The sequence below is a fragment of the Rhinoderma darwinii genome, chromosome 4 (assembly GCF_050947455.1).
Source record: "Rhinoderma darwinii isolate aRhiDar2 chromosome 4, aRhiDar2.hap1, whole genome shotgun sequence".
Classification (NCBI taxonomy): Eukaryota; Metazoa; Chordata; class Amphibia; order Anura; family Rhinodermatidae; genus Rhinoderma; species Rhinoderma darwinii.
In genome coordinates, this window is record NC_134690.1 from 235,904,072 (window position 1) to 235,928,234 (window position 24,163).

The 24,163-nt window shown below is 42.7% G+C and overlaps 1 protein-coding gene across 1 annotated transcript in view; it reads right to left on the reverse strand.

Annotated features, from left to right (window-relative positions):
• Nucleotides 1-24,163, reverse strand: part of HS3ST5 (heparan sulfate-glucosamine 3-sulfotransferase 5) — a 331,841-nt gene that overhangs the window by 166,736 nt on the left and 140,942 nt on the right. The window contains exon 2 of the mRNA XM_075862296.1: nucleotides 14,531-14,698. The gene's annotated coding sequence lies outside the window, so the exon portion shown is untranslated. The remainder of the gene's footprint in view (nucleotides 1-14,530; nucleotides 14,699-24,163) is intronic.

The window sequence follows — 24,163 nt, forward strand, 5'->3', positions numbered from 1 at the left end:
TCCCCCCTCCAGTATCTACAATATTCACTGTATCAAGTGGCATCAAAGCAGACTTGGTCCAGTTAATATTTAATCCCGAGAACTCCCCAAACCTTGTGATCGTATCCATTACTACCTGCAGCGCATTCTCCGTGTCCGTCATATATATTAAAATGTCGTCTGCATATAATGAAATTTTTTCCTCCATTTCCCCATATTGCAAGCCTCTTATACGTTCCTCCTGTCTTATGAGGCACGCCAGTGGCTCCACCGCCAAGGCGAATAGTAATGGTGACAATGGGCACCCCTGTCGTGTACCCCGGGCCAGTGAAAATTTCTCAGACATTGTACCATTCACCCGTATGCGGGCTGTAGGGGCCACATATAGCAACTGTACCCACTTTACGAAGTTAGGGCCGAATCCCATCTTTTCTATTACCCGCCATAAATACCCCCATTCTACGCAGTCGAACGCTTTTGCAGCATCTAACGTTAGCACCGCCCTTCCTCCTTGCTCATCCGGTGCCGCCTGAAGATTTAAAAACAGCCGCCTGAGGTTGACCGCTGTCGATTTGGAGGGCATGAACCCCGATTGGTCTTCATGCACAACATGCTGTACCACCCTGTTCAGCCTCAGTGCCAATATCTTTGCCAAGATCTTGACATCCGATGTCAACAAGGATATTGGTCTGTAGGACTCCGGTAATTGACTGTCTTTCCCCTCTTTTGGGAGAACCACTATCGTAGCCTCATATAGGGAGTCTGGTAGTTTACCTCTGACAAAACTATCCTGCAAAGTACTCAAATATTCTGGCGCTAGTTCCGTCCCATATTCCTTATAGATTTCCCCCGGTAACCCATCTGGACCCGGAGCTTTCTCATTTGCCATATCTCTTATCGCCTGTTCCAACTCCTCTAGTGAAATAGGGGTCTCCAAACTTTCACGGTCCTCCCGGCCCAAGGTAGGCAAATTAATGTTTCCCAGGTACTCGTCCAATTGCTGTGTGTTGTAATGCACTTTGGATGTATATAGGTCAGTATAAAACCGCTGGAATATTTGCAGGATTTGCCCCGTGTCCGTCTCCACCCTCCCCCCTCCCCCCTAATGCCATGAATGAAATTATTGCCCCCATGCGGTTTTGCCATCCTAGCGAGTAGTCTCCCCGCCATTTCCCCTTCCTCATAATATTGCTGTTTAAGGAATAGTCGTTTATTATCCGCCATTGTTAGTTGGTGATTTTTTAACAGCGTCTGCGCCTCCACCCAATGTCGAAGTGTCTCCTCGGTTCCCTCTTCTACATGTCTCCCTTCTGTTTCTGTCACCCGCTCCTCTAAACTTTCTCCCAACTGCCTGGATTTAGTTTTAATTCGTTTAATATTTTGAATGAATACTCCTCTCAGCCAGGCTTTCATGGCATCCCACAACACTCCCCGCGGCACCGACTCAGTATTAAAATTAAAATATTCTTTTATCAGGTTCCGTATTTCCCCTCCATCCATCAATCTTAACCAAAACGCATTCAGCTTCCAATTCCCGGGGGTTCCTGGTGTGCCTTACACCCACTTCCAGCGTCACCGCCATCGGAGAGTGGTCTGACAACGCCCTCTGTAGGTATTCTATTTGCGCTATGTACGGCACCGCTGGAGCTGAGCATGCCACCATGTCTATTCGGGAAAGTGACTGAAATGTGGATGATGCACACGAGTATTGCCTCACCCCTGGATGTTTATCTCTCCAAATATCCCGCAGACCCAATTCCTCCATTAGTCTTCCAAAGGCGGTCAGATCTCTTCTTTGCCCTCCTCCTCCTCTATGAAACCTGTCCAACCCTTCAGACATCACAGCATTAAAATCCCCCATCACAATTAGCGGTACCTCAGGCCACCTGGAGAGTTTCTCCGTAACTCGTTTCAGTACAGTGCTAGAATAAGGCGGAGGGATATACAACACTACCAGAATACACTCCCAGTGATATATAGTACAATGCACTCCCACATACCTCCCCTCCTCATCAGAAAAGGACGAATGACAGACAAAGGGAAGACTCCTGTGTATCAGCAAACTCACCCCCCTGGAATACGTCGTGTGAAATGAGTGAAACCCCTGTGCGATCCACACTCTCTGCAATAATGATACAGACTCTCTAGTCAGATGCGTTTCTTGCAGCCCCACTATCAGGGCATTTTGTTGTTTAACCCAGTTAAAGATTGCCTGCCGTTTCCTAGCTTCCCGTATTCCCCGGACGTTCCAGGATAGACATTTAACCGATCCCATCAGGCGTCATATTTTTAAGAAATCTGCAACTCCTCCAGCCTGCTCCAGTCAAGATATTAGGCCGTGCGTTCCCTCCCTCCTCCCCTCCCCCCCCAACAAAACCTCCCCTCCGAAAAGGGTCAGAGCGACATGTACTGTCTCTCCTATCCAACAGAAACGCACCATAGTGCGAACTTTTAACATGCCCTACTGGCATCTCTCTTTGAACCATTTAACTTTCTCACCACTTCCAGTGAGCGCTGGCTCCCACTGCTATTCGCATGTATTAAACAATCCCACACAATCAGCAGAGTTTACAGATACATTAGGTACCCAGTAACATTCCCTCAATAACATTGCCGTCAGGTGCGGCCATTTTGTTAAAAGGATACCACCCTGCGGTGTTTCAGACAAGGGTGTTCACACTCCAGAGAACTGCATAATAACATATAATATGCTACAGTCCCATAAACGCCAACATGGCAACAGACTTCACCGCCCAGGCGGGCTTTCACGCATCTTCTTCTCCAGCCGGTCTCCGCAACCGTGCCTCATTGCTATCCAGCCATCTTGCAGCCTCTCTGGGGTTCTCAAAGAATGAAGCAGTCCCAAAAGCAACCACCCGCAATTTGGCCGGATACATCATGGAGTACGGTATGGACAAGTTCCTCAGACGTTTCTTTACATCCCAATATTGCAGCCGCTTCTTCTGCACCTCCGCGGAGAAATCCGGATAAAAGGATATTTTGGCGCCATTGATGGAGATATCCTGCCGTTCCCTTGCCTTCCTCAGGATCTTATCTCTGTCCTTGTAATGCAACAGCTTCACTAAGACCGGCCTCGGGGGCCTCCCCGGTGGTCCCGGTCTGGTAGGCACTCTGTGCGCTCTTTCAACAGCATATAAAGGAGACAATTCATCCCGGCCAAACTGCTCCAGCAGCCATTTTTCAAAAAACTCATCCGAGTTATTGCCCTCCGTTTTTTCCGGCACTCCGACCAAACGCACGTTGTTTCTGCGTAGCCGATTCTCTAAATCATCCGCCTTAGCCTGCAGGGCCACCACCGCCAAGGACTGAGACTGCACATCCCGCCTGAGCTCCGGCAGAACATCCTCCACTTCAGACACTCTCCCCTCCATAACTGTGGTTCTTTCTGCCACTTTCTGTAAGTCATTACGTAACAGCAGTATATCTTCCTTCAGGCTTCCCACCTGCCCGGTCAGCACAGATAAAATTGAGGAGTTCTGCTTTACCGCAGCGAATATATCAGCAAGGGAAGGCTCCTTCACCTGGTCTCTCCTGCTATGCGTTCTGCCGCCATCTTCCTCCACATGCCTGTCCCGCCGCTGACTCCCCAGCTCTTCCTCCTCCTCACTCACCGTGTCCTCTCCCAGCACGGAGTATCTGGAACCGGAGGCCAAGTTGTCTGCCTTCCCACTGCCAGCCATCGGCGTCTTGCCTGCTGCAGATCCGCTCGCACGAGGGGTTCTTGCAAATCTCTCCAGCCTGTCTGCCGCCTCAGACCGCATGTGCCTGCTCCTGCATTCAGTCTCCTCGGCGCCATCTTGCCTCCTCGGCCCCGGACTCGCCGGCGGCGTTTTTTGCTTCTTAGAACGGGTCATTGTAGCTGTATTAAGCGGTACCGACTCCTCCAGCCTCCCAGCCTCCAGATCGGTGAATATTACCGGGTAATTCAGGGATAATCTGTACTTTCAGGATGAATACAGCAGGAGCTCCAGCCACACACGTCCTCTTACATCTGCTGCTAGGCCACGCCCCTCCCCATGTATATGTTAAACATAAGCTGTGACCGATGCATCCATCACTCATAGGCTATAATGGTATCCATTGACCGGATACGTAATATAAAGCTTGTGACGTATCCATTCTACGGATGTCTGTAACGGATGCCATACAGTGACATCCCTCACCCACCCATAGGCTACCATGTTAAAAAAAAAGTATACATTTAACGTATTCATTATTTTGCTAGACCCTGAGGGATACTACTATATGCTATACTATACCTTTTCATTTGCGGTTGTATTAACCTTTCTACGCCTTTTAAAGCGCCCTCGCCACTTTGAAAGGAGGAGATGGAAAGGAGGTGTGGCTTTGAAAAAGGGAGTGTGGCCACAGCAGCCTGACAAGTTTATTAACCAGTTCAGGACCGGGCTTTGAGCCTTCAGGACCAGACACCGTTTAGCCATTTTTAGCACGCATTAGTTAAATGGCTATAACTTTTTGATTCGTTGGGCTAGCGACGTGATTTTTTGCGATGTTTTTTCCATAGACAATGCAGGTTTCTTTTTTTTTAGCATTTTTATACACATCCTTTTTGATATTTTAGAATTTTTAGGATTAAATTTGAAAATAATAGTAAAAAAAAATAAGCTTTTTTAAGTTTCAGCTATTTGTTTTTGGTAATAACATAGTTTTACCTTAAAATAGACCTTTTATTTGTGACCGTCATTGTCTACCGTAAATTTTAATATATTACATGTCTATATTAGGGTAATTGGGTCAGCGCTAGCGTTACAACAATGATTGGCGGCGGGAACGTTTTTTTGGGGTGGGTATTTTATGTGTATTTATTATAAAAAAAATTTGCACTTTACTTTACTTTTATTACTATGGTCTGTCCCTCAAAGGTAAAAAAAAGTCCAGTCACATGAACACCGGGAGCAATTGAGACAGCGGCGTGTCAATATATTCAATGTCTTCTTGACTATATTTTCTAGTCATTTTGCAACTCATTTGATAAATATAAGTGTGAGTTTTCGTGGAAAACACTAAATTGTCTGGGTGACCCCAAACTTTTGAACGGTAGTGTATATATATATACAGATGCAAAATAAAAGTGGGTGACCCTTTAAGGATGGGGGTCACTCTCACAACCTTACAAATGAATGACAATTCGTTTGTTTGCTGCAAGGGAAAAATATGAACAGAAATGCTGATCGCTGCGGGTTAGAGGAACCGGACCAGTGGCGATCAATAGACAACCTCTTTAAGGAAGTGCATTTCTGTCATTAAACACAATAGAACCTTATAGGGGGATCTGTCTTTAAGCCTCTATTGTTTTAAATGTAGAATCTGTGATCTTGTGAATTTTCTGGGATCATCTTGTCATAGAGAAAATAATATATTACTGTACTGATTTGCCATTCAGGAAAGCTGAGTAACATTACATGTAATGGCATCCATATTAAAAATAATTTTGATCTTTATTTTGAAACACAAGTAAAACAATAGGCACGGACCAAAAATCGCTGTGTTGCCCTGTGTGCATTGCAGATAATGTAAGTGAATGTGGCCGCGTTGTGACCCGTAGGTTGACGCAACCACGACACGACAGCAATAAATCCAGCAGGTTCGGATTTTATGAAAATGTTGTGTCGCGGTTGTGGCATTTGGTGGCTCGCAACGCAGCCACATTCACTTTCATTACGCAAGCAGTGTGATCTTTGGTTGTGTGATCTGTGTCACGGCCAAAGTCACCGTGAAGCCATAGATGTTGTAAGGCTAGAATCACACATGCAGTTTTTAATATTTTTTTTGCAGTTTTGTTGCCGTGTTTATTTTTAGGCAAATACTAGAGTGGATCCAAAAGTGAGATGAGTTAATCTTTCTTTTATATTTCTCTTCCAGCCGTATGCACACCTGGCTATACCTAAAAAAAAAAACTGCATGAAAAACTGCATGTGCGATTTCAGTCCAGAGGGGCGCATTCACACATGCTGAACAGTAAGTGACCACTAACATAATAGCATTTTGTACATTGTCCATTTCTTACAGTACCTGTAAATATCTATCTATCTATATATATATATATATATATATATATATATATATATATATATATATATATATATATATATATATATATATATATATATACATATATATATGTATATATATGTATAGATAAAAATATATTTTTTTTTTATTATTTATTTTTATAAAGGGCATATTATGGTAGGGTACTAATTTATAATAAAAGTAATTATATTTTCCAATAAAGGTATTCACTAGACTAAAACTAATCATTGATCTTTGACAGGGAGAATTGTATCTAATACACGGAATTTATTACCAGCAGCTGTAAATATATTAATATAAAGCTGTCACTGAAAGCCTCATTAACTTCCCAGCATTTAGGCCGCATTGAGTCTCTTTTCCCAATCTACATTAATTTGTTCAGATAGGTTTATCATTGAGACAGTTGTAATTTCCAGTTTCCATCAAGCGGTGAGAATTAGAAGTACATGCTATAATTACAAAGATACTATTTTAGTTTCAAATAATGTGCTGTCAGTACACGAATTCATTAGAATACAAGACGTCTAAGTTACCAGCTAGAAGGACATTTTTTTCTCCCAAAAATGTGAAGATGTCCAAAATCTGTAGCAAAATTTTTCAGTTATATCCGACTTTTACCTGAAGAAGTAGGTTGCATGCCCTAAGCTTGTTATGTCCTTTACATCAGTGAAGGTACCGTTTCTTCTACACCATTTTTAGATTTTCCCCTATTAACAACTCTTAAGAGTTTCTTTTTGAGCAGCCGTAGGCAAAATCTTAACATGCTTAGAGAGCATTATGCCAATGATCTAAAGGAAGAAATATCTACAAAAAATTTTTGTTTCATCCTTGGTTCATGCATATGGCTGCTTAAAAGTTTTTTTATGCTCCGTTTCAGTCATTAGTCTGTTATGGAACAGAAATTACCCAAGAATTTGTTGCACTTTGGATTTTTTTTTTTAAATATATAACGGTTTTTTATTAACCCCTTAATGACCGCCGATAAGCCTTTTCACGGCGGTCATTAGTGGGCTTTATTCTACAGCGCCGCTGTTCCATGGCGCTGCATTAGAATAAAGTAAACAGAGCAGGGAGCTGTCAAATCTCCCTGCTCTCAGCTGCCAGAGGTAGCTGAGGGCTGGGGGCATCCCTGCTCGACCGGGTGAGATCGATATTAGTATCGATCTCACCCGTTTAACCCCTCAGATGCGGTGCTCAATAGCGTGCACCGCATCGGAGTGGTTTTGGAGAGAGGGAGGGAGCTCCCTTTCATCCCACTGACACCCGGGAATAAGATCGCCGAGTTTCTGTGTCTCTGATGGCAGCCGGGGGCCTAATAAAGGCCCCCAGGTCTGCCTGTAGTGAATGCCTGCTAGGTCATGCCGGGGGCATGACCTAGCAGATGCCTGTCCGTTTTAAACGGACAGTCAGTAATACACTGCAATATAAAAGTATTGCAGTGTATTATAAAAGCGATCGGATGATCGCATATGAAAGTCCCCTAGTAGGACAAGTAAAAGAAAAAAGTTCAATAAAGTTAATAAAAAAAAATGTGAAAAAAATATGAAAAACCCACTTTTTCCCCTTACAAAATGCTTTAATTTTAAAAAAACACAATAAAGCAAAAAAGTTACACATATTTGGTATCGCCACGTCCGTAACGACCCCGACTATAAAGCTGTTACATTATTTAACCCGCACAGTGAACGCTGTAAAAAATAAAATAAAAAACAATGGAAAAATTGCTGTTTTCTGTTAATCCTGACTTAAAAAAAATGTGATAAAAAGTGATCAAATAGTCGAATCTACTCTCAAATGTTACCAATAAAAACTACAAGTCGTCCCGCAAAAAACAAGCCCTATACAACTGCATCAGCGGAACAATAAAATAGTTATGACTCTTCAAATATGGAGACGCAAGAACAAATAATTTTTGAAAAAAAAGTGTTTTTACTGTGTAAGTAGTAAAACATACAAAATCTATACAAATTTGGTATCTTTGCAATCGTAACAACCCGCTGAATAAAGTTATTGTGTTATTTATACCACACGGTAAACGGCGTAGATTAGGGGCGCAAAAAAAGAGTGGTGACATTTCAGGTTTTCTTCTATCCTCCCCAAAAAAAAGTTAATAAAAGTTAATGAATAAATTATATGTACCCCAAAATGGTGCTAGTAAAAAGTACAACTTGTCCCGCAAAAAACAAGTCCTTATACAGCTATGTCAATGCAAAAATAAAAAAGTTATAGCTCTTCGAAAGTGACGATGGAAAAACGTAAAAAATGGATTGGTCATTAGAGCCCAGAATGCAAGCAGGGGGAAGGGTTAATAAATTCCTAGATATACTCATCATAATAATAAACAAAGCTCTTTACAGCCGAAAAGCAATAGAAGTAACAGATTTTTCTTTTTCAATTTCTTTCTTATTTCTTTTTAACTATTTCTTTTTTGTTTACTTATGTTACTTTTATTGCTTTATGGATGTAAAAGCTTTGTTTATCACTTTGGATTGTTAGTAACAGGATCAAGTTCAATTAACATTGGTGAAATTCTTTATATGCAAACTCACCGGACTAATGTTGTACTTTATTTTAGCTTGTGGGGAGTTTTTGGTTGGGTGGATGTGTTTTTGGCACCAGACAACTTCTTGAGTCAGCCATTGCCAGCAAGGCCATCCTGCAGACATGCATTGCCCCATATGTGTCATCAAATAGACTGTTCTTAAACAAGCTCTCCTTCTTTCATAAAATACTAGGTGGAATCCACAATCCACAGGAGAGAATTGAAGAAATGTTTCCATTGTGGAAAGTTTTCACCGACGCCCAATGCGAAGATTAGATGTCACTTCCACTCTACCTCCGTGTATCTACCGCGTGCCTGCTACACTCCCTCCCAATGAAACTCCAAACCGGACCTAGGTGTTCAGCTCTATTTTCACCTCTTCTTCCATTATTTCTTCTTGTTTTCTATTAGCAACTGTATATGTATCATTGTGGTTTATAATGATTTATTTGCTCTGTTTGTTTGAGTAAAGGCCAGGGTTCCCCGGTGGTATGAATGACACTATCCCCTATTCCGCTCTTGAACATGTCCATGCAGTATCTTCTTTCCAATCTTATGGCACATCCACTTTTATACCTATCCAGTTTAGGGATCAGGGCTTAATAACTCCTGCCCTGTCTCGATTATGGCTCTGCAGAGACCACATGGCTTTGCCTCCAGTATACTGTCTGTGCATGTCCATTGCTGCCATATTTCCTAATTACCCTATTTCTACTTCTTCATAGACTGTGTGTACTTGTTGTTCCATCCTTATGTCTATATGTGTCTACACCATGTGAAATGTATTTGTTTTATTGTTGTCAACTGTTTTGGCACTCCCTATTTTTTATAAAGTTGTAAAAATGCAATAAAACATTTAAAAAATATAAGTAATATGACAGTAAATAGGAAAAATGCAGATGCTGGTTGTTGTTTTTTTTTAAAGGTGTTGTGGCTAATAAATCGTTAATGAACAGCAGATTTGGAGTAGGTATAAAAACGACATTTACAGATAGGTTAGACCTGTCATACTATTCCACAGCACATATTATGCAAATAGTTGATATATTCAGCAGAATGCCATATATATGCCCTGATCTACATGGGCTTTATACATGAGCTGTTGGATGACTAGTTCAGAATGATGAAAGAACACAGGAATACCACATTACCAAAACTTTTATTTTGAATTAATCCCACCAGTTTAGTAGGTTTGCTTTTAATATACTTAAATGCATTTCCACATCACACATACTTGTTCCAAATTTTTTTTATTCCAAAATAGCTATATTGCAGAATGAGTTCTATAGCCGCTCTAAAATGTTCGGTTTGCATCTAAAATTAGTTTGAACCATTTTACTGTCTGCACACTGATGGCAAGACACCTGCTGAGGGTAAGACTAGAAAATTATTGTAATCTGCATTCCCAAACTGATTAAGCGATAGGCACAGTCGAAATCTGTAGACTACAAACATACTTAAATTACTTCCTGCTGCTTTAAATTCCTGTTTTGTCTCTGTTTCTATGTATAAGACCACCCTCGCTTGACTCGAGTAATGCTAAAGTCATGCAAGAATAAAATTATCAAGATGAACTTCGGAATAGTAGAACATCAGTATACAATGAACGCCTAACCTACAGTGAACACAAACACAGGGCAATTTGATTAAAGTAGATTACTAAAAAGAAAATTTATTAAATGAGATATGTAGTATTTCAGCTCTACTTACTGTACCTAGAAAATATGAGCAAGACTAATATAAAATGAGCAATAGTTTACAGGAGGGCTAGAGGGATTAATAGTCATTTACCATGTTAGGGTACGTTCATAGCATCAGGATTTGCCCTAGGCAAATCCGCTGTGGACTTTGAAGATAATCCCCTGCAGAAATCTGCTGCTGAGAGTCAAACTTCTGCTGTGGACTGGCATATGGTCGCACGCGGATTAGCTCTACCGTAATTTAAATTGTAAATTGAAATCCGCAGCACTTTCATTATTTTGTGCATATTTTTTCTGGGGCATGTGAACGGGCCATAAATACCCCATTGCTTAAACAATTCTGTGAACGTGGCTTAAACAGTTCTTACATTCTGTACCCTGACCCACTTACTATTGACTCTCTAAAGAAGTGTATTTTGCTGTAAACTGATTATTAGTTGTTCATGCAATGGTTGTTATTATAATGAAAACATTTAAAGATTATATTAAAGCTACAAACACCAGCATCCAAGAAAGGTGGACTATTCACTAAAGAGACATCAAAGACAAATGATGGGACATTACAGTATGCTACCAGAAAGGAAATATAAGTTAGAGGTATAAATACAAGGTAACACTCATTGATCCAGATAAATAATATTTAATTTAACAAAACTATGAATTACATTTATTAAATTAGCCTCAATACCTTAGAAGTTTAACAAACTTACCTGTAGGTGTGGGGGACTGGAATGAGGTGTGTTCTGATTCACCCTTGTTTTCTTTTCAAAATCGGAGTGAAAATGTGGCCTTTCTGACAGTGAGTAGAGTATGCACAGCGAACAGTGGTTCTGGTCTATCCTGGCCACATTGGCTAGCGTAATGAGTGAAAAACAGTTAAAGGTGTTGTCCCATCTGGACCACCCCTTTCCATATGAACCGCTGTTCGAGAGCCAGGACAGGATGTAAGCTGATCAAATTTGGATTGCCGGGTAGGGCTCAAGCTACTAAGAGATTAGATTGCCGGGTAGGTTGAAACCTACCATAAATTGATCCATCAAAGACTAAATACTACTCGGCGTAGCGTATCACCATCTCAGCATTGTATCTGACCGACCACAGGCGGGCCAATACAGTGCGCCACAGATATACAGAAAGAATAAACCATAGCTAATACAGTGTCCCGTCCCATCAGTTATTTTTAAAGTGCCAAGTATTGTGCCTATTTATTTGTGAACCATCAAGCTTTGGTACCTCCATTGGAGTAAAGTTTATTCAGCATCTTAAACCTGTGTCCTTTAAAGTGATTGCTGCGCCATTTCCTTTGCTGGCGGTTACCACTAAACCCCTCGCCTATTGATCTCGCTTTCCGTCCGTTACACCACCACTATGGAGCCATTCTGTATTCAGCTGTATACAGATTAAGATTGCCCCCAAAATACCTGAAGGAACCATTGAGATGATTATCTGCCTTGGACATTCAGCTTGAAAGATACAACTATCGTCCAGTGTGCGGTTACATTCTGAAATGAAACCATACTGTACAGTTCTGGTCAAAAGTTTTGTGACTGACACAAATTTTGGTTTTTACAAAGTTTGCTGCTTCAGTGTTTTTGGATCTTTTAGTCAGATGTTTCTATGGTATACTGAAGTACAATTGTAAGTATTTCTTAAGTTTTTAAACTTTTATTAACAAATACATCAAGTTTATGCAAATACTCAATATTTACAGTGTTGACCCTTCTTTTTCAAAACTTCTGAAATTGGCCCTGGCATGCTGGATATCAGCTTCTGTTTGTCCAACCGCTTTTTGAGGATTGACCACAGGTTCTCAATGGGATTGAGATCTGGGGAATTTCCTGTACATGGACCCAAAATGTTAATGTTTTGTTCACCGAGCCACTTAGTTATCACTTTTGCCTTGTGATATGGTGCTCCATCATGCTACAAAAAGCATTGTTCATCACCACATTGCTTGCGTTGGGAGAAGTTGCTTTTGGAGGAGGTTTCAATACCATACATGGAATTGTTCTTAAGCAAAATTGTGAGTGAGCCCACTCCCTTGGATGAAAAGCAGCCCCACACATGAATGGTCTCAGGATGCTTTACTGTTGGCATCACACAGGACTCATGGTAGTACTCACCTTTTCTTCTCCGGACAATCATTCTTCCAGATGTCCCAAACAGTCTGAAGGGGGCTTCATCAGGGAAAATAACTTCACCACAGTCCTCTGCAGTCCAATCCCTGTACTTCCTGCAGAATATCATGCTGTCCTGTCCATTCTGATGTTTTTCTTGGAGAGAAGTGGTTCTTCTTGACACCAGGTCAGCCTCCAAAAGTCTACGCCTCACTGTGCGTGCAGATGCACTGACACGTGCCTGCTGCCATTCCTGAGCAAGCTTTGCACTGTTTTGAACTGATCCTGTAGCTGAATCCTCTTTAGGAGATGGTCTTGGCACTTGCTGGACTTTCTTGAGCACCCTGAAGCTTTCTTCCCAGCAATTGAACCTCTCTCCTTGAAGTTCTTGATGATCCGATAAATGGTTGATTTAGGGACAATCTTACAAGCAACATTGTCCTTGCCTGCAAAGCCCTTTTGATGCAAAAATTAGGACTGCACGTGTTTTCTTGGAGGTAACCATGGTTAACAGAAGAAGACAATGATTTCAAACACCATCCCTCTTTTAAAGCAACCAGTCTGCTCTTGTAATTCAATCAGCATGACAGAGTGAGATCAGCTGCCATGTAACCCTTCTCCTGAGTTAACGAGAAGATCACTGAAATTATGTTTACAGTTAATTTTGTGGCAGGGCTAAAATGCAGTGGAAATGTTGTTTTTTTTGCAATAAAAGGGAACCTGTCATGAGCATTTCACTTATTAAACCAGCAATACCTGGTGAAAGTGGATGGAAAATCATTTTGATGTAACCTATAATTATCTTCTAAGTAGGCTCTGTACCTTTAGTATTCAGTTTTTTGGTGTTCCTGTGCCGTATGCTAATGAGCATAAAAGAGTCATATCTTCATTCCTCAAGCCTTTCCGAGTTACTCCTTACTTTTTATTGACAGCTCCCCCCCAACACACATGAAATCCCGCACTTGCACATCAATGTCCTGTTAAGGTGTGTGCGCAAAATGGGACACCAAAGGGGCGTGTGCGCGGTAACTAGACAGTAATGGACGAAGCAGGGAAGGGTATCGGACCATACATAATGGGCGCATGCACGCTATCTCAGACAAGATTTTGGCATTCAGGGAGTGACAGTTTACGTTGGTGGGAAGGCATAAGAAGAGGAACAAATGAGAATGCCGGATTATTACCATAAAAGGCGTGAAATGTTTGCAGACCGTTATTTACGGTCGGAGGAGGAGTTTAGGAGAGGGGACAATGGCAATAAGCTTTTGACAGCAGCGGCCAGCGAGGGGTGATTAGAGTTCAATAGGTGAAATGCTGGTGATAGGTTCCATTTAAGTTAATTTTCATGGCAAGGAATGACTTTGCAATTAATTGCAATTCATCTGATCACTCTTCATAACAATCTAGAGATAATGCAAATTGCCACTATAAATTTTGTGAAAACCATAATTTGTGTCAGTCTCAAAACTTTTAGCCAGGGCTGTATGTCATCTGGAACTTCGCTGAAAGGCAGAATAGTTGTATCTCAGTAGATCTGATTAGCTACAGTAGAATGACGTACAGCCAAGTCTAAGGACGTCGGTATCGTCCGAAACGCGTAGGCTTTACAGGATCTTTCCTCTCATTACCCACACACCGGGACCATACTCTAATGGACCTTTTAATGGAACTTCATTAAACTTGGAAATTCCTTCCGTTTTACTTCTACCTAAGCGCTGGACCGAACTTCCTTTCTACCCTTGTTTCTGCTACGTGTGCCGACACGATAAGGATCCAGGCGCTGGCAGCGACACTCATATTGTGTCAGGTGAGCTGGAGGATCCCTCCCTTTGTTTTCTACCATGACGTAGAATACTTAGGTTGGTCATCTGGAATTTAACTAGGTATACAACATGTTATCCAAAAAATTGAACATTGATAGGGTGTGACATTGCTTTCTATAAGTAAAATACAAATCAAATAGTAAGCTGCAAATTTTTGATGCAGCACAACCCTGGATTTGTGGTGAGTATTTTAGTACCATCAGAATTTAACAACTTATGTCAAATACATAAATATAGCTACATTAATGCAGTCCATTATACACAACAATGGAATCCATCACACATTTAACTAACCTTTGTGTTCTTCTGTACATCCAGACAGCTCTGCTCATCTGAATAAGATCAACGGAAATAAGTTTTCATTCATCGGAAAATCTCCTGTTATTTCAAATTGCCTTTTTTCAAATAGGGCCATCTTGTAGGACATTCATCGGTGCAATGAAGCTCTTATAGTTCGAAAATCTGGAAAAAGAAATACATTTTTATGCATTTGCATGTGTTGATAAAGAATTAGCAAAATTACTCTGCACATGTTTTGTCAAAAAAACACAAAGGAATGGATCCATTGACATATCTTATTCATTTCTAAAGGTAGCTAGTTTGTACTAGTTCAGTCTGGATGTATTTTTTACAGGATCCAAAAAAAAACATATGACATGACTTTGGGTTATGAAAATAGAACCAAAATAAAATAATTTTTTTTACAACCTGATATAATTTTATTATCATATTATCATATGTCCGATCAGTTAGATCAGCCCTATAAATCCAGTAGGATTTGCCATTACACAGCACAGGAATTGCCATTACACAGTGAACGTAGCCGATAGTATAGTTAAATAGAGCATTCAAATTTCCAGTCACCAAGCAGCGAAGTTTAAAGGAATTGGAAGAGATACATAGGTCTACTATTATCCAGAAACAACACCACTTATATCTATGGGCTGTGTCTGGTATTGCAGCTCCAGTCATTTGAATGCGGCTAATTTGCAATACCAAGCACAGCCCAGAGTGGCGCTGTTTCTGGGGAAAAAAAAAGCAGACCCTATTTTCTGATCTCATACAACCTCTTTATTGCTGATAAATGCGCTTTATAATTGTGTTTGATCTTTAAGTTATATGTGAATTGGACACTCTTACTTGTTTCTCCTCACTTGACATTCCTAGGCAGCTGTTTTGCCCCACCGGACATTACTGGATAAGTAAACACGTGTACCACTTTTTTTGTTATTGTCAGATTCTACAAATGCCTTTTGCTATTTGTGGCATAGTACATTAGGTTGGCATTGAATATCCCATTATTATTTTTTCCATCTACTTATGTAGATAAAAGCATTAGGATATATTTTTCTCGAGAAATTAACTTGGTCCTGGTTGTATTGTACATAGACTTTCTTGAACAATAGTTGTACTTAAAGAATTTCATTTTTTATCTTTATACATCAAAATAGGAATGGACCCTGTCCTACAAAACAAGGAAAACATTTTGAAACATTGTGCCAGGATCCATTCGTATTTTAGGTTAATAAAGACAGAAGACACTGGTCTTTCTAACCCTATTGTGAATACATCCTTACTAAGATATTACCAGTGTGCCAGTCTGTGTACTACTAAGGGCCCTTTTATCGAGCAAAAGAGTGTTCACAGGACACCCGTTCCCGATAATTGCCCTGTGTAAACAGGGAAACGATCAGCGGATGAACGAGCAAACGCTCAATCATCTGCTGATTGAATAATTTTAAATGCCTTATTGTTGTCGGCAGCACATCTCCCGGTGTAAACATGGAGACGCGCTGCTGACATGATAGAAATGTATATGGAGTAACGATCGTAGTAATGAGCGATCGTTCCCATACTAGCTCCTTGTGAAAGGTGCAAATGAGCGCCGATCAACAAGCTGTCTTGATGATCGGCACTCGTATACACGTAGGGCCGTGTGAAAGTACCTTAACGCATTCTTTCAAGAAACAATTGCTACATTGTTCCTTTCTCCAACTAATCTCATTTCATATGTAGTCAAGGAAGATGGGACCAAAGAACTCAGGCTATAATGGACTCTTAATATTTTAGTTGAATTTTTCAATTCATAGTAACATAATTTAGAAATAATAAAATTCAATAGTTAAGTGCAATGATTTGTCTGTTTTTGTAAGCCTTTAAAGCAAACACTCTGCATATTTTACAATACATAGGAAACATAAAAAATACATCAAAGCAGTGGGTCACAGAGTATAGAGGGGTCGGCCCATAGCAAAGATGTAACTGGGCCTCCATTATGGTGTGGGGTATCGCCACCTAGGACGGAAGGGCCTGGTATTTGTTTCCCCCCTCCACAACCTTTCCATGATCCTTGGGCCAATTTCTATTTCCCTTGCTTAATAGAAATGCAGTTTTCTGAAGGAGAGAGTGCAGGTCTCACCCCCAAGTAGCAAAAGGGACTGGACCAGCCAGGTGGCTGGCAGCCACATGGTCAACCTCTATGGTATCTATGCCCTTGCTTTAAAATCCACACTATACTTTAATTGTATCTGGTAGCTCTGCACAGTTAAAAGTAAGATACCCTTACATAACACTTAGGAGATTCACTCTCCCATATCTTGTTGTTTTTTCATCGTAAATGAGAATAGATACGAAATACAATACAATACAATGTAATAAAATATACACTATATGGACAAAAGTATTGGGACACACCACTTAATCATTGAATTCAAGTGTTTCATTATGCCCCATTGCCCCAGCTGTATAAAATCAGCACCTAGCCATGCAGTCGGCCTTTACAAACATTTGTAAAGGAATGGGTCGTTCTAAAGAGCTCACTGAATTCCAGCGTGGTACTGTAATAGGATGCCATTGTTGTAACAAGTCTGTTCGTGAAATTCCGTCCTTCCTAGATTTTCCACTTTCTCCTGTGAGTGGCATTATTGCAAAGTGGAAGCGTCTAGGAACCACAGCAACTCAGCCACAAAGTGGCAGACCACGTAAAGTTACAGAGCTCTGCTGACTCAATAACTTCCAGTGACTTGTCCCCACAAGTATGTGTTTGTGTGTGTTTCTTGGGGAGCATTAACTTTGTCCTACAACTGTTTTAAGAGTAGACAACATCTAGGATAAATCACAGAAATTGTACTGTTATATAGACATCTAAGGCACATTATGTAATGACGGGGGTGGGGAGACAGACAAGTGAGCCCTAATCTACCCACCACTCAGTCCCTGCCTACTTGCAACGACACGCCCTAGGCGACGGGGTACAACTGGGCGACGGTCCCTACGCTCAATGAGTGCACGACAGACAAACAGACAAGGGTACACAGAGCTAGGGGGAGAAAGGGGCAGTTGCCCACGGCAACACCGTGAGCAAAAAGAGAAGTGAACAAGCCGAGTCAAACCAGGAGAGTACGAGGTGCCAAACGCAGAGCAGAAGAGTAGTAAACAAGCCGAGTCAAACCAGGAGTGTACGAGGTACCAAACGCAGAGAAGGAGAGTAGTCAGCAAGCCGGGGTCAATATGAAGCAAGGACAATGATACAAGAAGCTGCAGCAGGGCCAGGAAACCAAACGAGAAGAATCACAAGCAAGGAGGAACAGGAAAGGCAGGTATAAATAGACAGAGGGCGGGAGCTAGCTCCGTCTGGCCAGGCTGTGATAGGTTCTCCCACTCCTAAGCCTGCCACCCTGAGTGGTGGAAGATGGAGTCAGTCTCACAGACATAGAAGCAGGTGCAGACTGATTATCTATGGGCGTTAACCCCGAAGCTGTGCCTGGCAGATCCTTTACAGTACCCCCCCTTTTATGAGGGGCCACCGGACCCTTTCTAAGTGGACCTGGTTTGCTGGAGAAACGAAGGTGAAACCTCCTGACCAATATCCCAGCGTGAACATCCCGAGCGGGTACCCAAATCCTCTCCTCAGGCCCGGTACTGGAGGGAGCCTTGGACCATCCTGCTGTCCACAATCTTGGCCACCTCTAATTCTGCCCCCTCAGGTTTGAGAACAGGGACCGGAGCTTTCCTCGAGGGAGCCAAGGACGGGGAGCAGCGTTTAAGGAGGGAGGCATGGAACATGTCGTGTACTCGAAAAGATGGGGGCAACTCCAGTCGGAAGGAGACAGGATTGAGGACTTCAATGACCTTGTACGGCCCTATAAACCGGGGAGCAAACTTCTTGGACGGGACCTTAAGGCGCAAATTTTTAGACGATAGCCACACCAGATCCCCGACCATAAACAAGGGGTTAGCAGAACGTTTTCTATCTGCCTGAGTTTTTTGTATGCTCTGGGACGCCTCTAGGTTCTTCTGAACCTGAGCCTAGACTGTGCACAGTTCTCGATGAACGACCTCTACCTCGGGATTGTTGGAACTACCAGGTGAAACGGAAGAGAACCGTGGATTAAACCCAAAATTAAAGAAAAAGGGGGAGACCCCTGATGAGTTACTGACCCGGTTATTAAGGGACAATTCGGCGAGGGGAATGAATGAGACCCAATCATATTGACAGTCAGAGATAAAACACATTAAATATTGTTCTAGAGACTGATTAGTCCTCTCAGTTTGGCCATTAGTTTCAGGATGGAAGGCAGAGGAGAAGGACAGATCAATCTCCAACTTTTTACAGAAGGCTCTCCAAAACAATGAAACAAATTGTACCCCTCTATCAGAAACAATATTGACAGGGACCCCATGGAGACGCAGGATGTGTTTGACAAACAAGGTAGCTAACGTCTTAGCATTGGGTAGTTTTTTGAGGGGCACAAAGTGGCACATCTTACTGAAGCAGTCTACTACAACCCACACCACCGACTTGCCTTGAGATGGAGGCAAATCGGTGATAAAATCCATGGAGATATGGGTCCAAGGTCTCTGGGGAGTGGGCAAAGAACATAGTAAGCCCGCTGGTCGGGACCTGGGAGTCTTGGACCTAGCACAAACTTCACAAGCGGCGACATAGGCCTTAACGTCTTTAGGCAACCCAGGCCACCAATAGTTTCTGGCAATGAGGTGCTTGGACCCAGGATGCCTGGATGGCCAGATAGTGCAGAGTCATGATTTTCCCTAAGTACCCTTAGCCGGAATTGCAGGGGAACAAACAGCTTGTTCTCAGGAAGTCTCCCGGGAGCTGAACCTTGATCAGCCGCAATTTCCGAGACTAAATCAGAATCAATAGCGGAAATGATTATACCTGGAGGCAAAATACAAGCAGGATCTTCCTCCGAAGGAGGGCTGGCCATGAAGCTAGGTGAAAGTGCATCAGCCTTAACATTTTTAGACCCAGCCCTATAGGTAACCACAAAGTTGAATCTGGTAAAAAATAACGTCCAACGAGCTTGTCTCGGGTTTAGCCTCCGGGCAGATTCTAGGAAAACCAGATTCTTGTGGTCGGTAAGGACCGTTACCTGGTGCCTAGCCCCCTCCAGGAAGTGGCGCCACTCTTCAAATGCCCATTTAATGGCTAAGAGTTTGCGGTTGCCAATATCATAGTTACTCTCAGTGGGTGAAAACTTCCTGGAGAAGTGGGCACAGGGACGGAGATGGGTGAGGGACCTGGTACCCTGGGACAAGACAGCCCCCACTCCCACCTCGGACGCGTCAACCTCCACGATAAATGGCTTTATTTGGTTGGGCTGAACCAGCATCGGGGCCGAGATAAAGCACTTCTTAAGGACCTCAAAAGCCTGGACAGCCTCAGGAGGCCAGTGGAGGAGATCAGCACCTTTGCGAGTGAGATCCGTAAGAGGCTTAGCGATGACCGAGAAGTTAGCAATAAACCTCCTGTAATAATTAGCGAACCCCAGGAAGCACTGTAACGCCTTCAGGGAGGCAGGTTGAACCCATTCCGCCACAGCCTGGACCTTGGCGGGGTCCATGCGGAATTGATGAGGAGTGAGGATTTGGCCCAAAAATTGTATCTCCTGCACCCCAAACACACTTTTTTCGGTCTTTGCAAACAGTTTGTTTTCTCGAAGGACCTGGAGCACCTTCCTGACATGCTCAATGTGGGAGGACCAGTCCTTGGAAAACACAAGTATGTCATCAAGGTACACTACAAGAAATAACCCCAGGTAGTCTCTTAAAATCTCATTTATGAAATTCTGGAAGACCGCGGGAGCATTACACAACCCAAATGACGAGGTATTCGAAATGACCTTCGGGCGTGTTAAACGCAGTCTTCCACTCATCCCCCTCTTTGATGCGGATAAGGTTATACGCCCCCCGTAGATCAAACTTAGAGAACCATTGGGCCCCCTGAACCTGATTAAAGAGATCAGGAATTAGAGGAAGGGGATACTGGTTCCTTACAGTGACCTTATTCAAGCTTCGGTAGTCAATGCATGGCCTAAGACCACCATCCTTCTTCCCTACGAAGAAGAAGCCAGCACCTACCTGAGAAGTAGAGGTGCGAATGTAACCCTTGGCCAGGCATTCCTGGATATACTCTCTCATGGCTTCACGTTCAGGACAAGAGAGATTAAATATCCTACCGTTAGGGAGCTTAGCTCCTGGTACCAAATTGTTTGCGCAATCATATTCTCTATAAGGAGGTAACACTTTGGAGGCCTCCTTAGAGAAAACATCGGCGAAGTCCTGAACAAAGTCAGGTAGCGTGTTCACCACCTCAGGGGGAGAAATAGAATTAACAGAAAAACATGACGTCAAGCATTCATTACCCCACTTGGTAAGGTCCCCAGAATTCCAGTCAAACGTGGGATTATGCAACTGCAACCAGGGAAGGCTTAAAACCAAATCGGACGATAATCCCTGCATTAACAGTACAGAGCACTGCTCCAAATGCATGGAGCGAACAAGGAGTTCAAAAACAGGGGTATGCTGTGTAAAATAACTATTAGCAAGAGGAGTGGAGTCGATACCCACTACCGGGACAGGTTTAGGCAAATCAATCAAAGGCATAGCTAGAGACATAGCAAATTCCACAGACATGATATTAGCAGAAGACTCTGAATCCACGAAGGCACTGCCGGTAGCAGACCTACCACCAAAAGAGACCTAAAAGGGAAGCAAGATTTTATTACGTTTCATATTTACGGGAAATACCTGTGCGCCCAAGTGACCTCCCAGATGATCACTTAGGCGCGGAAGTTCTCCGGCTGCATTCTTACGCTTAGGACAGTTGTTCACTTGATGCTTGTCATCCCCACAGTAGAAGCAGAGACCATTCTTACTGCGGAAATCTCTACGTTGTTGGGGGGACACGGAGGCCCCGAGTTGCATAGGTACGTCCGAGTCTTCCGGGGAGGAACGAAGCAACGGAACCTCGGGAGGCATCATGGGGGAGTCAGAGGAGAAAACATCAAGACGTTCAAGTCGTCGTTCCCTGAGACGTCGGTCAACTCGTACCGCTAAAGCCATAACCTGGTCTAGGGAGTCAGAAGAGGGATAACTAACTAGCAGATCTTTCAGGGCGTTCGACAGACCCAACCTAAACTGGCACCTTAAGGCAGGGTCATTCCACCGAGAAGCTACGCACCACTTCCTAAAGTCAGAGCAATACTCCTCAACAGGTCTCTTACCCTGACGTAAGGTCACCAGCTGACTCTCGGCAAAAGCAGTCTTGTCAGTCTCGTCATAGATGAGTCCGAGAGCATAAAAGAAAAGATCAACGCAGGAAAGTTCAGGGGCGTCAGGAGCCAAGGAGAAGGCACATTCTTGGGGCCCTTCCTGGAGCCGGGACATAATTATACCCACCCGCTGGCTCTCAGAACCTGAGGAGTGGGGCTTTAAACGAAAATAGAGCCTACAACTCTCCCGAAAGGAGAGAAAAGTCTTCCGGTCCCCTGAGAACCGGTCGGGCAACTTGAGGTGGGGTTCAAGAGGTGAGGTGAGGGGGACTACCATGGTAGCATCAGGCTGGTTGACCCTCTGAGCCAGGGCCTGGACCTGTAGGGAGAGACCCTGCATTTGCTGAGCCAGGGTCTCAAGGGAGTCCATAGTGGTGTCAGGGACCAGGGTAGACTAGGTATGGGCTTGTGATTATGTAAGGGGAGACAGACAAGTGAGCCCTAATCTACCCACCACTCAGTCGCTGCCTACTTGCAACGACCCGCCCTAGGCGACTGGGTACAACTGGGCGACGGTCCCTACGCTCAATAAGTGCATGACAGACAAACAGACAAGGGTACACAGAGCTAGGGGGAGAAAGGGGCAGTTGCCCACGGCAACACCGTGAGCAACAAGAGAAGTGAACAAGCCGAGTCAAACCAGGAGAGTACGAGGTGCCAAACGCAGAGCAGAAGAGTAGTAAACAAGCCGAGTCAAACCAGGAGTGTACGAGGTACCAAACGCAGAGCAGGAGAGTAGTCAGCAAGCCAGGGTCAATATGAAACAAGGACAATGGTACAAGAAGCTGCAGCAGGGCCAGGAAACCAAACGAGAAGAATCACAAGCAAGGAGGAACAGGAAAGGCAGGTATAAATAGACAGAGGGCGGGAGCTAGCTCCGTCTGGCCAGGCTGTGATAGGTTCTCCCACTCCTAAGCCTGCCACCCTGAGTGGTGGAAGATGGAGTCAGTCTCACAGACATAGAAGCAGGTGCAGACTGATTATCTATAGGCGTTAACCCCAAAGCTGTGCCTGGCAGATCCTTTACACATTATGTAAAGTATTTAGATGCATTTATGTTACAATGGTTTTTTTTTTATTGACATAAATGTCGTTGAGACACCAAGAACATGGTGTGGTTTACGGAAAACAAAACAAAAATACATGCACTAAAATGTCTGCATTGAAATAAAAATTGTACCGTGTGAGAAGATATTTCATAAATTACCCTTTACTCATTTTATTTATCGGGCCAATGAGATTTAAAAAAAATGCATTTGCATGTGAGCCCATAACAACATTTGTAGTATTTAACAGTACATAAGCTACGAAAATATTGTAACATATTTGATATTTAGTTGGCTTTGCTTCTAAATGTTTTGACACCTGTTGAAGAGCTTGTCTGGGCAGGCCTGTAGTTGATTGTCTACATAATGCTAATAATTAGTGCCCTTCAATTAACCCACCCAGCAAAAGAAAAGGTAATACTCTGCATGGCAAACAGAGTGGCATAACAGCTCAACCGTATACACTGAAATCAACAAGTCATGAAAGACGCATTCAGAAAATGAATAAAGAAATAAAATGCTCCAGATGTAAATGTTTAATTGAAGTCTGTATGAAATAATATGTGTTTTCAGTGTGAGCCGGTGAGGTGATAATGTAGGCAGCAGTGTCACCTTCATAATCACATCAGCAACGCTTTGTATGGTGGTAAGCAATGAATACTATAATATATGTTTAAATATACATGAGCAGATACTTAACACAATACAACACTAACAATACATAATAATATAATCTATTTTCTGTTGATGCTAAAAATTTAACTAATATAATAAATACCTTGGGTAGGTAGTCTGCAGGTGGACATATCTTAAAAGCTTTGTCCTAGTTTAGCAAAAAGGGACTGCGTTTTTTTCAGAAACAGCGCTTTTCGTGTTCTTTGGATGTGACTGGTATTGCAGCTTAGTCACATTTAAGTGAAGAGGGCTGACCTGCAAACCCAGACACATCTGATGGACAAGAGTGGCACTACTTCTGAAAAAAAGCTAATTATTTTGTTAGAATCCAGAACAACCCCTTTAAGCACCCCATATACCTTGAACAAAGAATTTTAAGATTTGCCAATGATCTAAAGAGGGGATACAAGACTTTCTTGGGTAAGATATATCTGGGGAGAGGCGATTTCTTTTAGCCAGACAGAATAGAACCTGTGGTGTCCACTTTTAGTTCATTTGTACATAGGACATATTATAAACAGTTTAGGGAGAGATAAGAAGAAGATTTATGTTATTCTTGAATATTGTTTCTCAGTTCCGGTCCTCAAGTATCCCCAATAGGTCATTTAGTGGGGATGTCCTATGGATTACTT